Here is a 17,358-nt window from a genome sequence, read left to right as displayed (position 1 = left end):
AGTATGGCTGAACCCCGCCTCGAAAAAAAATTGTGCGTACGCTACTGGTTGCTCGTGAGCCATCGTCCATTCGTCGCGCCGTGAGGTCACGTATACATGCTGTCCGGTTACGGTCCCTATATTCTAGGGACTGTAGTCCGGCGCTTGAAGGTTTGCCCCGTTTCTTCTCGTGGCCACCGCGACGTCGCTAGTCGAGCACTGAGCTTTGGCGCAAGTGTAGCAGACACAGGCTGGTAGCAGGAAAAGCTATATTGAGCTGGTAGAACTTTCGATGTATAAAGACAGGTTAAGCGAAGAGAGAAAGGGAAATAGATGTGGCTACAGCCAGCTATATATATATTGTGATGACAAAGAACGACACAGGGGTCCGGGCGCGCGGCGAGCTGGTTCGAAGTATACAAAGACGAGGCAGAGAATAGCACAGCTTGCCCGACGAACGGGTGTTGTGTCGCTCTCGCTCACTACAATGGCGCAGTCTCCGGCTGAAGCCACCTGCTTTCGTGGGTCATCAGTAGTGTGGGTCTGTCCATCTAAGGAACGCCGTCCACGCTTTTTCACTCATGGACACCAGGACCCTACTACTGCCTGTAGGACCTATGCCACCACTCGAGGACGGCGTCCAGGCCTCCCCGGTGGCCAAAGGGCAGGTTTACCCCGGCGCCGTCATGACAGCGTACGGCCTCCTGTTGCCCGGGAACGCTGTTCCCGCTTCCCGTGGCGACAACCTCTCGCTCAGGACTTCATCGGCACCTGAGCTTCTGAGTGGTGCTGACGAAGCTCCCGCTGGCAAGGATCCCACCGCAGTGAGCACAGCGACCGCCTCCTCCTCGAACGTCGCCGTTGTCTCCGCGTGCGGATCATCTGAAAACACCGCCGAGCTTTGCCGTACTATCGCGCGACTCCGCGTTACGGTCAACGCCTTGACAGCGTCGAGCTCCGCGCTGTTTCCTGCGATCGTGCCGGAATTGTGCGCCATCAACGCCATGTGGGATGTAGCCGCCTCACAAGACCTTGAGGCCAGCTCACCCAAGCAGCGCAGAGTTCCGGTGTACTCTCACGCAGCTCTAATCAACTGGGCTGCTTGGCGTCCGCACCGTCCGGTTTTACAGCGAAAGCTGTTATGAGATCATTTCACCGGCCGTTTTTGGCGCCGTGGTTGTCCGCCGCCGCCGGTGTCCTTAACCAGTATCGCTCGAAATAAGAAAAAAAAAAAACGAAATAAGAAAAAAATTCCAGGATGGAACGAGGTTCGAACTTGGGCCCTCTGCGTGGGAGCCCAGTATTCAACCTCTGAGCCATGCCGGTGCTTGAAACTGCTTTGCAAAAAGGTCCTATACAGGCTTCATGTCGGGAAAGAACCACATTAGCATATGCAATATAGTGTGGTAGAAGAGTAAAATAAGCACCAAGCGTCGCACAACGCGAATTCTGTAACCAGGCGTCACACAATGCGAATTGTGCAACGAATAGGTTGTTAAATGCTTCCAACCCATTACAAAGGCCTCTGCCATAATTCTTTGTCATCATCAGGCACAGCATCAACAAAGTGCGCATAATGCCTTCCACGCGTTTAGCAGGTACCACGGCTCTCCGTAGAATGACGAAAAATGGCACAGTGCCTGCTGCCCTACTTCTCAAAAATTACAATGATTTATAGCGTAGTGGGTTCCTCGCAAGTGCACTTGTATTGCTTGCCAAGGAAGCCCATAAGCGCATGATCCATTTCCTCGGGGTCTCAGTAAAATTACAATGATTTATAGCGTAGTGGGTTCCTCGCAAGTGCACTTGTATTGGTTGCCAAGGAAGCCCATAAGCGCATGATTCATTTCCTCGCGGTCTCAGTAATGTTCTTCGCACCCCCCCCCCGTCTCTCTCCCACGTCAACGTATGTTATACAGCATGACGGGAGAGGGAAATAGCGACCGCGCGTCACCCAATACAAATTACATAACTGGTGGGCCGTTTAAATTCTAGTGTACTTGTATTGTAGCCCCAAGGGAGCTTACAACGGGCTCTAGAAACGCCGCTCTTCCAGCTTTCACTGTGACTGTGCTGCGATTTCAGCGCAGGCCTGGCGTTTTAGCCTGCCGTCCCACCGCCGCCGGCCGCCTCAGGACTACAGGAGTTCAACGGCTTTCAGGACGACGCCGACAACTGGGTAGCGACCGTGAACGCTTTCGGAGCTCGCAAGGCGTGGACGGAACAGCAGAAGTGTTGTGTAGCCATAGACCGCCTTCGAAATGGTGCCACAGCCTGGCACAGGTACGAAGGCGTGCGGCAGCAGTCCTGGGCGGAGTGGAGCTTCAAGCTCATTGCTGCTTTTAGCAGGACTCCCTACCACCTCTCTGCCACCACCCAGTCCATCCTGACCGCTACCACCGATTTAACTCAGGAGGGATTTCACCTCGAGGCTGCAGCGGTGCGCTGCAGTTCTCCACTTGAGCATTCAGATTCTTCGTCGGTATCCGACGCGAGTTCATCACAGCCAGAGACCACTACTGAATACGGACGTCGGGAAGGGCGTCACTCCGACCACGTATCCGCCGAAAACCTTCCAGACTGTGCAGCTGTGCCCTGCAATACCTCGACGGACTGCTTGGCGTTCCGCCAAGCGGGAGGCACAGCAACAGACTGCAAGGTGGACTTCGCGGTTGGGATCTCATATTCCGCATCGGGATCCACCTCACGAACTTCCTTGCAAGCGACCAATACCCCCTCAATGTCAGAAATGTCAGAGTCGCTGGCCCCAAGCTTATCTTTGCTTGGAGACATGGAGCTCCGACCACCTGTACAACTACAATTACAGAGATCAGGTTTCGCAATGAATTTCCATAACCGTATGGACGTTCCAACACCAAAACCTGACCTGCAAGCAGATAGCAGGAAGATCCTCTCTGACCAGTTGGCGCCACATCTGCAGACTTCACGGCAGTCATTGGCCGAGTGTGGGAGCGTTTGGGCAGACGGAGCCGGCATCGGTCATTCCGGCTACATGATGTGCGAGCTTGCTGAAGACGACAAGCGCACCATTCTGACTCCCGGAGTACCGCCTGAACGCCGCGTTAAGGACCACGAAGCTATTCTCGTTGCCATACAATTAAGCACTCGTTGTTCGGACAGTGACAAACTCGGCCAAAGCATCGAGGTTCCGGCGAACAACTGCAACGACTGCGGCCTGGGATCCAGCAATGATTGCGTTCACACGTACAGATGCGGTACGGAGCCACCAAAGATCACCTTCCGTGGTGGTGACCGCAGAACAAAGAAGGGCGATGACAGCAAAGAAGAGGTAGCTACGTCGCATCCCGATAATCACATCCCGCAGTCTGTCCGAGCTTACGTATTCCGTTCAGAAGAGCTTGGGTGGGGGCTAGTTGGAACATACTGTAGAAAAATTTTTTTAGCGCTGCAAAGTTGAGGACGAAAAAACATGGACAACACAAACGAAGCGCTTCGTCTGTGTTGTCCATGTTTTTTCGTCCTCAACTTTGCAGCGCTAAAAAAAATTTTCTACAGTACGTATTCCGTGTTGCGCTAATATTTTCCGGCTCGGCACGCAAACGTGGATAAACGCCACGCCGCCAAACTGAGACGGTATAATCGTCTGCTAGGCGTGCGATGACCACTGCATCATACCCAGTGTCGCCCACCAGAGGCACTTCTGACCGATCCCCGAACCGGGATCCCCGAACCAGCGTGGCCGGGACCGTCCACCGCGATGCAGCCAGCACGATCCACCAGAGGAACTGTCGACGGCTCCACGCGCTCGCAGTCATGGCCGAGTGCGATGACAAAGAACGATACCGGGGTCGGGCGCGCGGGGACCTGGTTCGAAGTAGACAAAGACGAGGCAGAGAATAGAACAGGTTGCCTGACGAACGGGCGCTGTGGCTGTCTCGCTCACTACAATATATATGGGATTCGAGCCGTCTGCCCCAAGAAATCGCTTAAGCCACCCGTTCAACAAAGGCGTCGTACACTCGCGCACTAGCCCTCTCCTCGATAGGGCACATTACACACACACTGTGCTGCCCTTCACTAGCCCTGGGCAGCCGCTCCTTCTGAGGCATGCGCCATGCGCATCGGCAGTGCGCATGGCTGTGTAACTCTGAACCGAGCCTAGAGAAGGGCGTGGCTCCCAGAGTATACATATGTGTATCCAAGGAAGGGACGACGAAACATTCTTGAAAGCGCACTTACTGAACGTTTTCAAGCTGAAAACATTCAGTATATACAGTTTCGAGAAGGTTTCGGCTTCCCTTCCTTTCATCGGTTACGTCGTGTCCAGCGTGAATAAAGTTCAAAGAACCCTGTATATATATTTAATAATCAATCTTAGTTAGTTCGTTAATTAACTAACATCAATGATGCAGAAGTTTTAATATTCACTTTAGGGCCAAGTGCGTCTTGTTGCATGCAGAGTGCATTCTAAAATGGCCGACTAAACTTTTTTAAAAGCGTACATTCTTCGTGGCAATTTTTTCCGGCGTGTAAAGAAAGCCCCCGAAATATGAAATAAAGCACGTGACTGCACTCATGAGCTGCCGTACTGCAGCACTGTCAGCCGTTCTTCGAGTGAAAGAACCGTAGCGCGGACTGTCAACCTATCGCTTACAAGGGAAGACGGTGCTTCCTTGTCGCGTACGGCGGTCAGAAATGCTGACGCACTGGCAAGCCGACACCTAGAGGCGCGGCCCCTCATTTCGCCATCGTGCGCACGCCGGTTGTCTTGCTCGGAGCACATTTGACAGCGCTGCTGTATTCGGTAGCGCATGAGCGCGGTCCCGTGGTTTTATTTGACATTTGGCGGACTTTCTTTAAACGGCAGAAAAAAATCACCAGGTAGCATGTAGTACGTTGCTGCAAAAAAAAAAATGGATCTGTCGCTTTGGAATACCCTGTACAAAGTAACGCAACTCATTCGGCCCTAAAGTGAATATTAAAATTTTTGGCGGCTAACAGCTACGCGGCCTTTGCTGGCGTATTTTGGGCGTACGCGCGCTAAAGCTCGTTTGCAAGCCTTTCCATGCCATTATCTGATATGCTCTATCCGGTATTCCGCTACGCTTTTGCGTGTAACGGATACCTTAAAATATAAGCAGAGCGCAAAAAAGACGGGACAAGAGACAAGTGCTCAAACGTGCTTCGAGAGAACCGCAGCAGGGAAACTGTTCACGCGATTTCGGACGCGTTTCACATGAAAGACAAGGGCGCAGATTGTGTCAGCAGCCAGACGTCAGTGTGTTTGCTGGGGAGTGAGTTTGAGCTGATTTGGATGGATTCGCTTTCCGATGTGCGCGCAGGCGCCCTTCTGACGTACTGAGTGCATATTTCCTTCATTTTGTATTGTGTTTCGTAATAAACCAGTTGGTAGTGAGCTCGCGCTCTTCAGTCAAGTCGGACGGGTGGCCAAGGCAAGATCCCCCTCTTCCTTGAATAAAGTTCCACTCCCTCTCTCTCTCTGCACGAAGAGACTAAATGGAACAAGATGACCGACATGTTCAAAAAACGGGGGAACAAACGTTTAGGCTGAAAGGGAGCAACGGAAGGACAACCGGCAGCACTTGCTCTCGTCACGCGAGCGCTGCTCCCCTGCAGGACGCCGCAGGCGCCGAAATTTCCATTCACGGGCCAGATTTTAACGCGATAGCGTTAGAGAGCTCGTTTCATAGAAATTCCGCCGTCGGCGTAGGTGACGGCGTCGTTTGTGAGCGAAAAATCGTTCGTGACAGAAAGATCGAGAAAGATGCAAATAAAATAAAAATTGGGGGACCCTTAAGCTTCGCCTTTAAGAGTTGAACGCGATAGCGAAATCCGTCCCCTAGTGCGCACTTCAACCACTAAGTGCATACTTATTAATGTGTATTGTTACACACACGCACGCACACAGACACATACGCGCGCGCGAGCGAATTCTACAGGTTTTTGATCTAAAGCAAGAGTCGCATGGCCTCCAAGATATACGCCGCGCGCTCGCCATCTCGGAGGCCATGACGAGTCTCTCAATACCTCACAGATGGCAGCACATTATCTAGAGTTTGCTGTTTGCTTGATCAACGCCTCCGCAAGCCGGCGTTGGCTTGATATGTTTTCCGCGAGATGGACATACTTGCCCATTTTTGTTTGAAAGTTCGTGTCTGTTTTTAGCGGCAATGGCTGCACTATCCCGCCCTTTTTCGACGTAGTTTGATGGCTTCCCAAATGCGCCTACAAATCGCTGAATGGGCTCGTTTTCGTCGTGACACTTGCCGAACAAAATGCGTTAGGAGACTCCGTACACTACATGGCATTTATGTAGTGCTTTTTTTCTGAAGCAGCTGCAAGTAACATCGTGGCTTTGTGGTAGGACACCTGCTTGCCACGCGAACGGCCCGTGTTCGATCCTGAATGATACCGAAGATTTTATTCTTTATTTTATTTGCTCCTTCCTCGATTTTTCGGTCACGGACGATTTTTCGCTCACAACCAACGGTGCCGACGCCGACGGTGGAATTTCTGCGACACGAGCTCTCTAACGCTATCGCGTTAAAACAATACAAATCTTCTTCACGATTGAGGATCGAACCAGGGTTGTTTGCGTGGCAAGCAAGTGTCCTACCACAAAGCCGCAATGTTACTTGCAACTGCTTCGGAAAAAAACACTACATAAATGCCATGCTGTGGAAGGAGTCCCCTCTCCTCGAAGGACCCCGCTTTGCCTGTGGTCAGTGACCCCTGCACAAACCGGGTAGACAGTTCCGTGGAAGTAGCGCAGGAGTGAGTCTGGCATATATATATATATATATATATATATATATATATATATATATATATATATATATATATATATATATATATATATATAGTCAAGTAGATCCTCCGTGAGAAGTCACAACGTTGTTTATTTCGACGTTTCAGCCAGAGTCTGGCCTTCATCAGGAATGAGGGTACAGTTTGTTGGTGCTCAGCTTTATGCATTCTTAAAGGAGAGAGGATACGCGGAATAAATAAATAAAAAAAAGAAAAAAAAAGAAAAAAATCCAGTGAGAACATGAGGTAGACTTCCCCCTTTTTTTTTTCTCCGGCCGCCCCTTCCACCCCTCCGACGATCACTTTTAAGATGTCCACGGCCTGCATAGGATATGCAGGCCGTGGACATCTTAAAAGTGATCCTCGGAGGTGTGGAAGGGGGCGGCCGGAGAAAAAAAGGATGGGGGGTCTACCTCATGTTCTCACTGGTTTTTTTTTTCTTTTTTTTTCTCTTTTCTTTTTTTACCTCCAATATATTACCTCCACCAAATGTCACGTGGTTTATTCACGTGCAGACGTGAAGGAACGACGAGGAACGTCGAGGGTCCAAAATCCAAGCAAGCGCAAGCTCGGGTCGCGTGGCTACCACTAACGCTGTGGATTGCTTTCTTGGCTGCTTCGTCGTCGTCTGTATTGTTCACTACAATATATGTAATCTCGAAGAAGAGATCGCCTAGCAGCGATCTTTTCGCCGCAAAACCGACGGCCTCAGCGGCTCTGCAACGCGCAGCTCGTGGGTTGTTGGAACGCGGTGCGAGCTGGCATACCGAAAAATAAACGCACGGTTTCTGGACATATCGCCCAAGATCCACTTTCGCGCTCGTATTATCCAAATTTGGGCAAAAAATGTGATCGCATTAGGCTGAAAAACGTGTTATGCAGAATCGTATAAACTAAATTTCGCTGTATATATATATAGTGCAGGGAAGCCAACTGTCTCTAGAACTGAACAAATGCTTATGAATGCTATACAAATACATATATTATTCCGAATGTATTTCGAGCATTTATTCAACGTTGAGTGTCAATCGATTCAAGCATTAAATGAAATTATGTTGGGAACGATTTTTCAAAAATAACTCGGGATGTAAAGGCTTAAAGATATGTGAGCTCAAAGTAAGTAACCTTAGTTTACTCACTGGATTCAGAACGTCAGGCACGACATTTATATTTTATTTTCACTGCCACTTGCCTAATAAAGCAGGCAAAATACATGTGTCTTTGCAATTAGACTTTTGATGCACAGCTAAAAGAATGAAAATTGCGTGGCAAACTAAAGAGACCAAGGTGAACCATTGCTGATTCACGAGCAGGTAGTTTCATGCTCAGGTGCCTCGTGAAACAGGCGCCTGAGGCACCTGTGCCAAGACGCTCTGTCGAACAGGGTGGTGACCTGTGGTTTGAGGAGGCGTTGCCCGTGGTGTTCATTGTCTCAGTGAATTGTATTCAGCAGTACGACGATACCCGTTTTCTTCTGTTTTGCTGATACCCCGTCAACCAAGCATTCGCGATTACATCATTATACGGAAAATTGCAGAGCATAATTTCCCCGCACAAAGCACTACTGCCAAAAAATTCAACTCCAGCACTTGCTAAATGGGTGCCGCAGTGCCACCGTCGGACTGCCGAGGGGCGGCCGGCCCCCTGCTTAGAAAATGGAGGGGGGGGGCCGGGCCCCCCCGGGCCCCCCCTGACTTTAAGCCCTGGCGACACCTTACACCTCCCTTCCAAGATTCGTTCATCATAAACAAGATGCAACGAACGAAAACAAAAACAAAAGGTTCGCGCCAGAGGCCGCATCACACAAGGAAAATAAACACGTCACAAACATGCGCCCGAAATGTCGTGAGGCAGCACATATGTGGCACACTTTTTCATGCATGCGAAGGCAGTCAGTTTGAGGGGCAAAAGTCCACCTTCCAACACACCAGCTGCACAAAAGGGCCAGGGAACCCTTCCTGTCACAAGACCGTACGACCCCAGTGATGCCCGGGCTGGCCCCTCATCCCACCATTGAAAGTAGGACAGCGCGCCAAGGCCCTTGAGATGCTGAATCACGCCGTAGCGCCGCAGCGCTAAAGCCCAACGGGTCAGCCCTGGGGCCCACTGCATGTGAGGCAGGAGAGCAGGTTGTGGTCGGTGATGGCAGTTACTTTAGTTCCAAAAGCCCAGACCCCGAATACCCAAATTACCTCACTCCTCGCTTTCAATTGAAGCCCACCGCGCCTGCGTCGGCGTAAACCGGTGAGCACCGAAAGCGATGGGCATCTCGGAGCCGTCATCTTGAACTCGCGTCCAGTACGCATGAGCAGTTACTGCGGATTCATCGGTAGAGACTCGTACAGTGCCTGGAGATTTGGTGGGGCAAGGTATGTGGCTTCGCAAAGAGTTCACTTTAGGGAGCTAAATGCCTCGTCGACTTTTTCGGTAGTGAGCCCTGTCAGCCGCCGAGCTACCCCAGCAAATTCGGGCACGTAACCTCGGTAGTAGCCGCAGAGGCCTAGCGCGATCCCCAACTCCTCCTTTGTGGCATGGCATTTCAATCCCTTAAAGGGCCCCTAAACCACCTGCAATAATTTTTAGAATATTTTAAGTAAACACGCGCATCGTGTGCAGAATGCCGTCACGATTAACGATGCCACACGTGGCAGCGCTACAAGCCGAGGGCGCGCCAAAAATTCCAAGAAACAATTTCTTCTCTCCGGGCTCTTACGGTCAGCCCAGTGACGCGTGTGATGTCAGCGCGTTGCATCTGTGATGCGGTATGCAGGCGATGCTTCGATCGCTCTAACAAGAACCTACGACTTCCGGTTAGTCTGCAACCAGCTGCCCGCGCTCCTTGCTGCTCTTCGTCGTGTTGCTCGTGTGTGCGCGCTTGCGAATCGGCAACTGCGGCCAGTATCGCAACTGTCAAATCGCTAGCGTACCAGCACTCACGCCTAGCGGTCTGATAAGCTGCGCGGACTGAATACGACAGTGTTTTGCGATGGCTTTCACGTATCAGTGCTTGGCTGCAAAAGCGCCGACTGGAAAAACAAAAGACGCGACACGTGTCATCGTACGGGTCCATCATGTTAGCCGTCCACCACGGGCCGGCACTGAAACAACAGCGGTTAGCCGAGAAGCACGGAGTTACAGTGTACTAGAATCATGGAGATCACGGAGTCGCGTCAACCGGAAGTGCCCGCTGTTTCGAAGAACGCGTCAGCGATGACGGTATGTCACGAGAGATCGGGAGGGGGGGGGGGGCTCGGCGACGACGGCAAAGCGGCTTTGGGAGAGGAGACCATCAGACGAGTGGAGGGTACCGAAAGAAAGAGTGAAACGAGCGATCGGAGTGTTTCGATCATCAAACGCCTGTAGCTCCGCTATTACGGCACAGTTTCGAAAAATTATCAAGGCTACGTGTACGTTGTAGACTCGTCTGTACTCGGGGACAACTTTCTATGGCAATGAAGGGAAAGCTACAGAGCCACAATGCACGTATCCTACCGCTAATAAATGTAGTCCCACAATTGCGTGCGTATTTTCTGCGTGAGATATATAAAATACTCCTTCATTTTCTACATGTAGCTTTTTGAGACGGAACGCAGCACGCAAGCGAGATATTTGTATTTATTTTACTTTATACGTTGTCACTTTGCGTTTTTGCCTGCGTGAAAAAGTCGCGCCTTTTACCCGTACCTTGATGGATGAAACGCTAGCCATCACTTTCCACGGCGTTACGCGACGCGCGCCAAACCGGCCGGACTACTTTGCGTAGCAGTACATGTGGAGACGCTCCGTCCCCGTAGCTTTCCCTTCATTGCCTCAGAAGGTTGTCCCCGAGTATACAACTGTCACACCGCTACTAAATTTCGACCTCTGGGTGGTTTATGGGCCTTTTAATGACTTTGATGCTTCCTGTATCTGGACCGTTTCATCAGGTATTACTCAGCATTTCATCGCCGCGTTCCTCGTTGCGCATTTTTTTCGCGTCGCTCTGTTGCTCAGATTTCTCTGACTCGTGGGCGCTCTCCTCGGCCTTGGCTTCGATTACTGTTTCCCGCTCTGATTGGCGGGGTTTTCTTGCGATTGTATCCCCACCGCGGCCAGATGTATCGGTCTGTTCTCCGCTAACGAGGCGCACAACTGTTCCCAGGTGTCGGCGGATATTAAACAGTCCGAGTGGCCGGCCAATCTGTCCGTGAGCGCGCACATTACCGGCGTCGCCTTCTTTACCACTTGGATTGAGGAGCCCGATACCTGTATCGTGAAGGGAATGACAGGGAGTTTTGCTTCCACCTTCTCACCGAAGACTGATACTAGATCGACGGTACCGTGTGGTTTAACGAGATACCCCGGAATACTGCTCTCTCGCACAACTGTGATATCTGCGCCAGAGTCCACGACCGCGTTCAACACTTTCTCTTCGCACTTGAACTGTACAGTGTGAAGCACTGAAGGCCGTTCACCGCTGCTAATTGATACGCGCGCCTTTACCCTCTCTGTACGCTTTTGATCTTCGGGGTTATCTGTGCCCTCGTCATCGAACGGACAGAGGTCTCTGTGATGCCGCCAGCTACCGTAGCTGGGGCACCCTTGCGAGCGCGACTGGTTGTTGCCTCCCATGGACGGCTTAAGGCTGAGACAGTCGGCACGATTTTTCATACTATGCGACGTGCGGCGTCGGATTGTCCGGCATGCGGAACACGACGATTCAGCACACATGGGGCGAAGAACGACGAATCACCTGCAAGCTCCACCCACATACGGCATGCACACTCGGAAGACTTCGTATCCTCGTAATGAAGCACAAAACAAAAACCTTGCACAGCCACCCTTCGTTCTATAAGAAAATAATCAATAAAACTTCGCCCTCGCGAACGACAAACACGTCGCAACAGCCCGCCGTGACTCACGACTCCAATAGCAGGCCTAGCATGGCGGGCGACGACTGTCGCCCACGCCGTTCGCGATCACACGCGAGCTCGCCATAGAGAGCTTGTTTTTGCCAACACGATTAAGCTTTGTACTCCCATGTAATGCGTTTGCATAGGCTATTAACTTTCTCGACGTCATCGATGTGAAGAGCAAAGGTGGCAGCGTAGCGAGCCGGCTCGCCGAGGCGCCGGGGCCGCTGTGTTTACCTGCGAAATGACCTTGCAATGCTGCTCGCGATCCCGCTAGTGGTTTGGAAACGGGCGCTGTCTCGCAGAAATGGCACACTTCAAACATCACTTTCTTCAACTGAGGAACTATTATTTCATCTCCAACGAAACTTGTGTAAACACTTGGGAACCCGACGTTTCGGAACCGGCTTGGTTCCTTCCTCAGGGGGGACTGCGGCGACATTGCACCGGCGTCTTGAAGGCACTCTCGCGGCGGTCACTGTCCCCACACATTACCGCGGAGTCCATGCGCATACACCGCGGGGAGGGTTCCGAGTGAACGGTTGATGTTTTGAGTGGTTTGCTGAATGTGCCACGACTCCAGCGGCAATCTCCTCCTCCATTGGCTTTCACTTGCAAGGATGGCCGTTCCGTTGAAGTCTATTTTGTAGTCAAACTTCTCGGTGGGTTCGGGGACGGCGCTGCGCTCTTTGTTGAATTTCCGGACGTCATTGACGTGTTGTCTGATTCGTTCGGGAAGGTTTTTGGTCTCGCCGATGTACGATGAGGGGACTCGGCGCACGGTATTTTGTATACGACGCCGGGCGCCCTGTCGTTTGTTGGTCGGTCTTTGGGGCGGGGAAGGAAGCGGCCCAGCGTGCATGAAGGCACATGCGCGATTTGCACACCTTCTTTTCTGAAAATCCGGGCCAACGCCTCGCTGGCTCCCTGGACGTATGGGACCGACACGAGTTTCGGAGAGCCGTTGGTCAATACTGACCGGGAGTTGCGCAACCTCTTTGCTCTGCGCAGCGGGCGACGGATCGAATGAAATTTTCGGATATCCGTTTTTTCTGAAGTCCGCAATTACGCCAGCCTCTTCTTTCCGGCGTTCCGTGTCAGTGGAGCATATCTTTTTGGCTCTCTGAAGTGAAGTGGTCACAACGAGGTCTTGTGGGTGGAGGGATGAGAGGAATTATATTGAAGGTATCGGCCGGTGTGCGTCGGTTTCCTGTGAACGGAGAACTCCAAGTCACTGCCCCTTCTTGCCACCTGGGCGTCGAGAAAAGGGAGGGTGCGGTCGCGTTGACACTCAGCCGTGAACTGTATGGCTGGGTGACCAGAATTTAGGTGCTGTCTGAAGTTTTAAATTTCAGACATCTTCACGACACAAAAGCTATCGTCCATATAACGAAGAAAGAGCTTGGGTCGCGGCGAGAACGAGCGAAGTGCTTGCACTTCTATATGCTCCATGGTCAGGTTTGCCATTGTGACAGAGATGGAGGCTCCCATTGCGGTTCCACTGTTTTTCCTAAAAATCGTTCCTTTGTCGCAAAAACACATGCTGGACAGGCAGAACTACAGTAGGCGCCAGAGTTTGCCAACAGTGAGGGGGGTACTCCGACTCAAGCTATCGCCACCCTCAGAGCAGCACGGGCAGAGGATAAAAATGAAGGTCCCGGTACATTAGTGAACAAAGATACGACGTTGAACGAGACGAGGCTCTCGTCTTCGTCGATACTCTCCTCTGATGCTAGCTGCACGAAATGGCTGGAGTCGCGGACATGAGTTGGGGTCTTCCGGGTGAGAGGGGCGACGATTCGGTGTAGGAAATTCGAAAGGGCTCGGCATGTAGAGGAAGTGAAGTTGACAATCGGTCGGAGGGGGACGTCATGCTTGTGAATTTTTGCTGGTCCGTAGAAACCCGGTGCGGAGCCGTTGCGGCAGATTAACCTTCGGTAGAGAGTTTTTAGTTGTGGGTGGTGCTTGAAAATTTCGGCGAGTAGCTTGTTTAGCTGCGTTGCTTCGTTGGATCCTTTCTTAGCTGCATATATGCGTCCCCCTATAACAGAGCCAAAACCTTCCGGTCATAGTCCCGGCTGTCCAACAGCACCACAGTTGCACTTGTCGGCGGGGAGGATGACAATGCTTTGAACTTGTCGGAGTTCCCGAAGTGCCTGGCTCTCCTCTGCGGTCACGTTCGTTTTCCCTTGTGACAGCAATTTCGAAAGGATTCCAATCGATTTTAGCCTAATTTCTTCTCTGGCGCTTGGCCTCACACTCTGGACGGCTTCCTCTACCGCTGTGACGAGTTTCGATGGACGGGGCGTCGTTGACACGTTATAGCCGTGTCCCTTTGCCAGAACAGAAGTTTCCCGATGAGTGAGTGGGCGGGATCACAGATTGGTGACAAACCTTGGATTTGGGTTGCCTTGGGGGCGAACCCCGGTCCAACAGGTGAGAAAGTTTCCTATCTTGCGTGGTCCGATGCCTGTCCGCAGGCGACGCCGCCACGGAGTCCGCGAATGCGTCGACCGGAGGCATCAATACAGGGATGCGGTGCTGCAGTGGACTTTTGGCGAAGAACAGGTCCAATTCCTTTTTTCCGGAGAGAGGCGTTGATCTCGTGCAGACTGGCGTTGATCAGCCCTTGTTCTGCTGTCATGACCATTTCCACACCTTCGAGGGTCGAAAGAGGCCGTTTCAGGCGTAGGTTTTGAGGGACGACTTTCCTATCTTTGCAGGTGCGATTGAAGTCCAGATGAGTTTTGAAGACTGAGATGCCTTCCTTGATGCGTATGCAGCGCTTCACTAGCTGCATGCTATCGCGGCCGAAGTCTTGGCTGATTGCCTTGAAGGTAAACATTAGACAGAAGTCTGTCTGGTTGGGTAAGTAAACTGAGAAACTACTATTTCATCTCCAACCAAAGTTGTGTAAACACGTAAGAACCCGATGTTTCGGAACCGGCTTGGTTACTTCCTCAGGGGGGACTGCGGCGACTTTGCAGCGGCGTCTTGAAGGCAGTCTCGCGGTGGTCAATGACCCCAGGCACTACCGCGGAGCGTAGTCCATGCGCATACACCGGGAGCGGAGGGGGGAGGGTTCCGAAGTAACGGTTGATGTTTTGAGTGTTTCACTGAATGTGCCACAACTCCAGTAGCAATCTCCTCCTCCATTTGGTTTCACTTTCATGGCCGTTCCGTTGAAGTCTATTATGTGGACACGCGGCGTTCTGTGTCAGTTCCACTGACACGGAATGCCGGAATGAAGAGGCTCTCGTAAATGCTGAGCTCAGAAAAAACGCATATCCGAAAATTTTCATTCGATCCTTCGCCCGCAGCGCAGAGCAAAAGAGGTTACGCAACTCCCGGTCAGCATTGACGGACGGCTCTCCGAAACGCGTGTCGGTCCCATACGTCCAGGGAGGCAGCGACGCGTTGGCCCGGATTTTCAGAAAAGAAGGTGTGCACACCGCGCACGTGCCTTCATGCACGTTGGGCCGCTTCCTTCCCCGCCCGAAAGACCGACCAACAAAGGACAGGGCGCCCGACGTGGTATACAAAATACCAGGAGCCGAGTTCCCCTCATCGTACATCGGCGAGACCAAAAACCTTCCCGAACGAATCAGACAACACGTCAGCGACGTCCGGAAATTCAACAAAAAAAGAAGAGCGCAGCGCCGTCGCCGAACACGCCGAGACGTTTGACCACAAAATAGACTTCAACGGAACGGCCATCCTTGAAAGTGAATCCAAATGGAGCAGGAGATTGCTAGTGAAGTCGTCGCACATTCAGCGAACCACTCAAAACATCAACCTTCCCTCGGAACCTTCTCCCCGGTGTACGTACACGCCCTACGCTCCGCAGTAATGCATGGGGTCATTGACCGCCACGAGAGTGCCTTCAAGACGCCGCTGCAAAGTCGCCGCAGTCCCCCCTGAGGAACGAACCAAGCCGGTTCCGAAACGTCGGGTTCTTACGTGTTTACACAACTTTGGTTGGAGGTGAAATATTAGTTTCTCAATTTACTTACCCAGCCAGATAGACTTCTGTCTAACGTTTGCCTTGAAATCACTTTGTTCAATCAGGAATTATTTCACGTCACAAACAAGTGTACTCGATGTTTATCACGCCACCGCGAGCGGCGACGTCGGGAAATGCTCCGAGGCTCGACTCCTCAAACTCGCCTTGGCCACAGTCACCGGAGCAGCGACAGGGAGAGGATGCCACCAGCGGCATGACGACACACGTCTCCCGAGCTGTCAATGGCTGCGGCCGTCCGACAGTACGATGCGGCGACGAAAATATCTGGCAGGTTTGATGCATGCCGGGCATGCGATGCGGCGGTCCGATGCGATGAAACGTCACCGCTCCGGCTGACGCACCGCCGCGTCGGACGTCGCATCGGATGGAAAATCGCACCATCTGTCCTGGCCTTTACATGTGAGTGTGTTTCGGGGATTTGCGCTTTTGTTTAGTGTGCCTGGCGCAGCATAGCCTCAGCTGCTTTTGCGTCATAAGAATTACCTAGCTTCTGTTTATTCGTCATGGAGCTGAATGTCTGCTGACATTTCAAGACAACAACAGTGTTGTGTATTTTGCTGGTGAGTGGAACAAAGAGAACGTCTTCAGCTATTCTAAAAAGACAGGGCGTGCAAACACGGACACAAGAAAGAAGTCAGGACACCACAAACGCCGACTAACCCTGTCTTTTTAGAATGAATACTTACCAACTAGCTCAGCTCTCTGTTATTCTAAGTCTTCAGCTATCTGCAAAACGCATGTTTGCTTGCCTGCTAAAAGATTGTGCCTACATGAGCTTGCAAGTGAGTAGTGACGAGCTGCGCTGCATTTGCGACAATATTTACTGCTTGTGAGGTGTATGCACCTACAGACTAGCATTGCTTGCGGTGTTGTCAACCACCAAATGTGTCTTTGTTCAGCGCATGCGCAATACGTGTTGACTTCGCGAGCGGCTGGCTCAATGTTATCTCTCTAAAGACAATGTTGTGTGCTATTGCGCTATCAAAAACAACATGATCGGCTCTTTCTTATTCACCGCATCATATGCTAGCTGTATCGGACAAATTTATCACCGCCGGCATCCTCACTTGCGGCCTCTCACAAAACAGTGCCACTGCACTTTTGCTGTGTGTGGGCCTTTGCGCAGTAATACCGATTTCGTAAAAATGACTTTGAGGCGGCGTTGTTGCTTTCTTGATACTGGCACTTGTCCCTCACTGGCTTTATATAACGTTAACAACGGCTGGGTGTTGAGGCTGCGGTTATACTGCAACCTTATTTATGGATGCAGTATATGTAAATAAAATTAATGTGTTGTCGCATCATTGACGAGCAACTGCTTCACCTCCACGCGGCATGCATTATTTGACAAAAGAGCCATATCAAACGAGGACTTCGCATGTGGACAGAATTTTGTAAACAAATGTCTTTCACATTTTTTTTTAATTATGGCAAACCTTCACGAAATTGAACGTCCTCAGATCCATACATAAATGTAGTGGGATCGTATCAGTACGGTCTTTATTATTCTGCATCGAGAAATATGTATACGCAGTGAATCATTGCTGAAGCTTAGCCGTTCAAGTCACGTTTTCACTTTAATCGAGAGAAATTCCATGTCGCCTTACAAACCGCAATATAGCCATTTGAGTTTTACCTCTTGTGCATACGTAG

The sequence above is a fragment of the Rhipicephalus sanguineus genome, chromosome 1 (assembly GCF_013339695.2).
Source record: "Rhipicephalus sanguineus isolate Rsan-2018 chromosome 1, BIME_Rsan_1.4, whole genome shotgun sequence".
NCBI lineage: Eukaryota > Metazoa > Arthropoda > Arachnida > Ixodida > Ixodidae > Rhipicephalus > Rhipicephalus sanguineus.
This window is presented reverse-complemented; position numbering follows the sequence as displayed.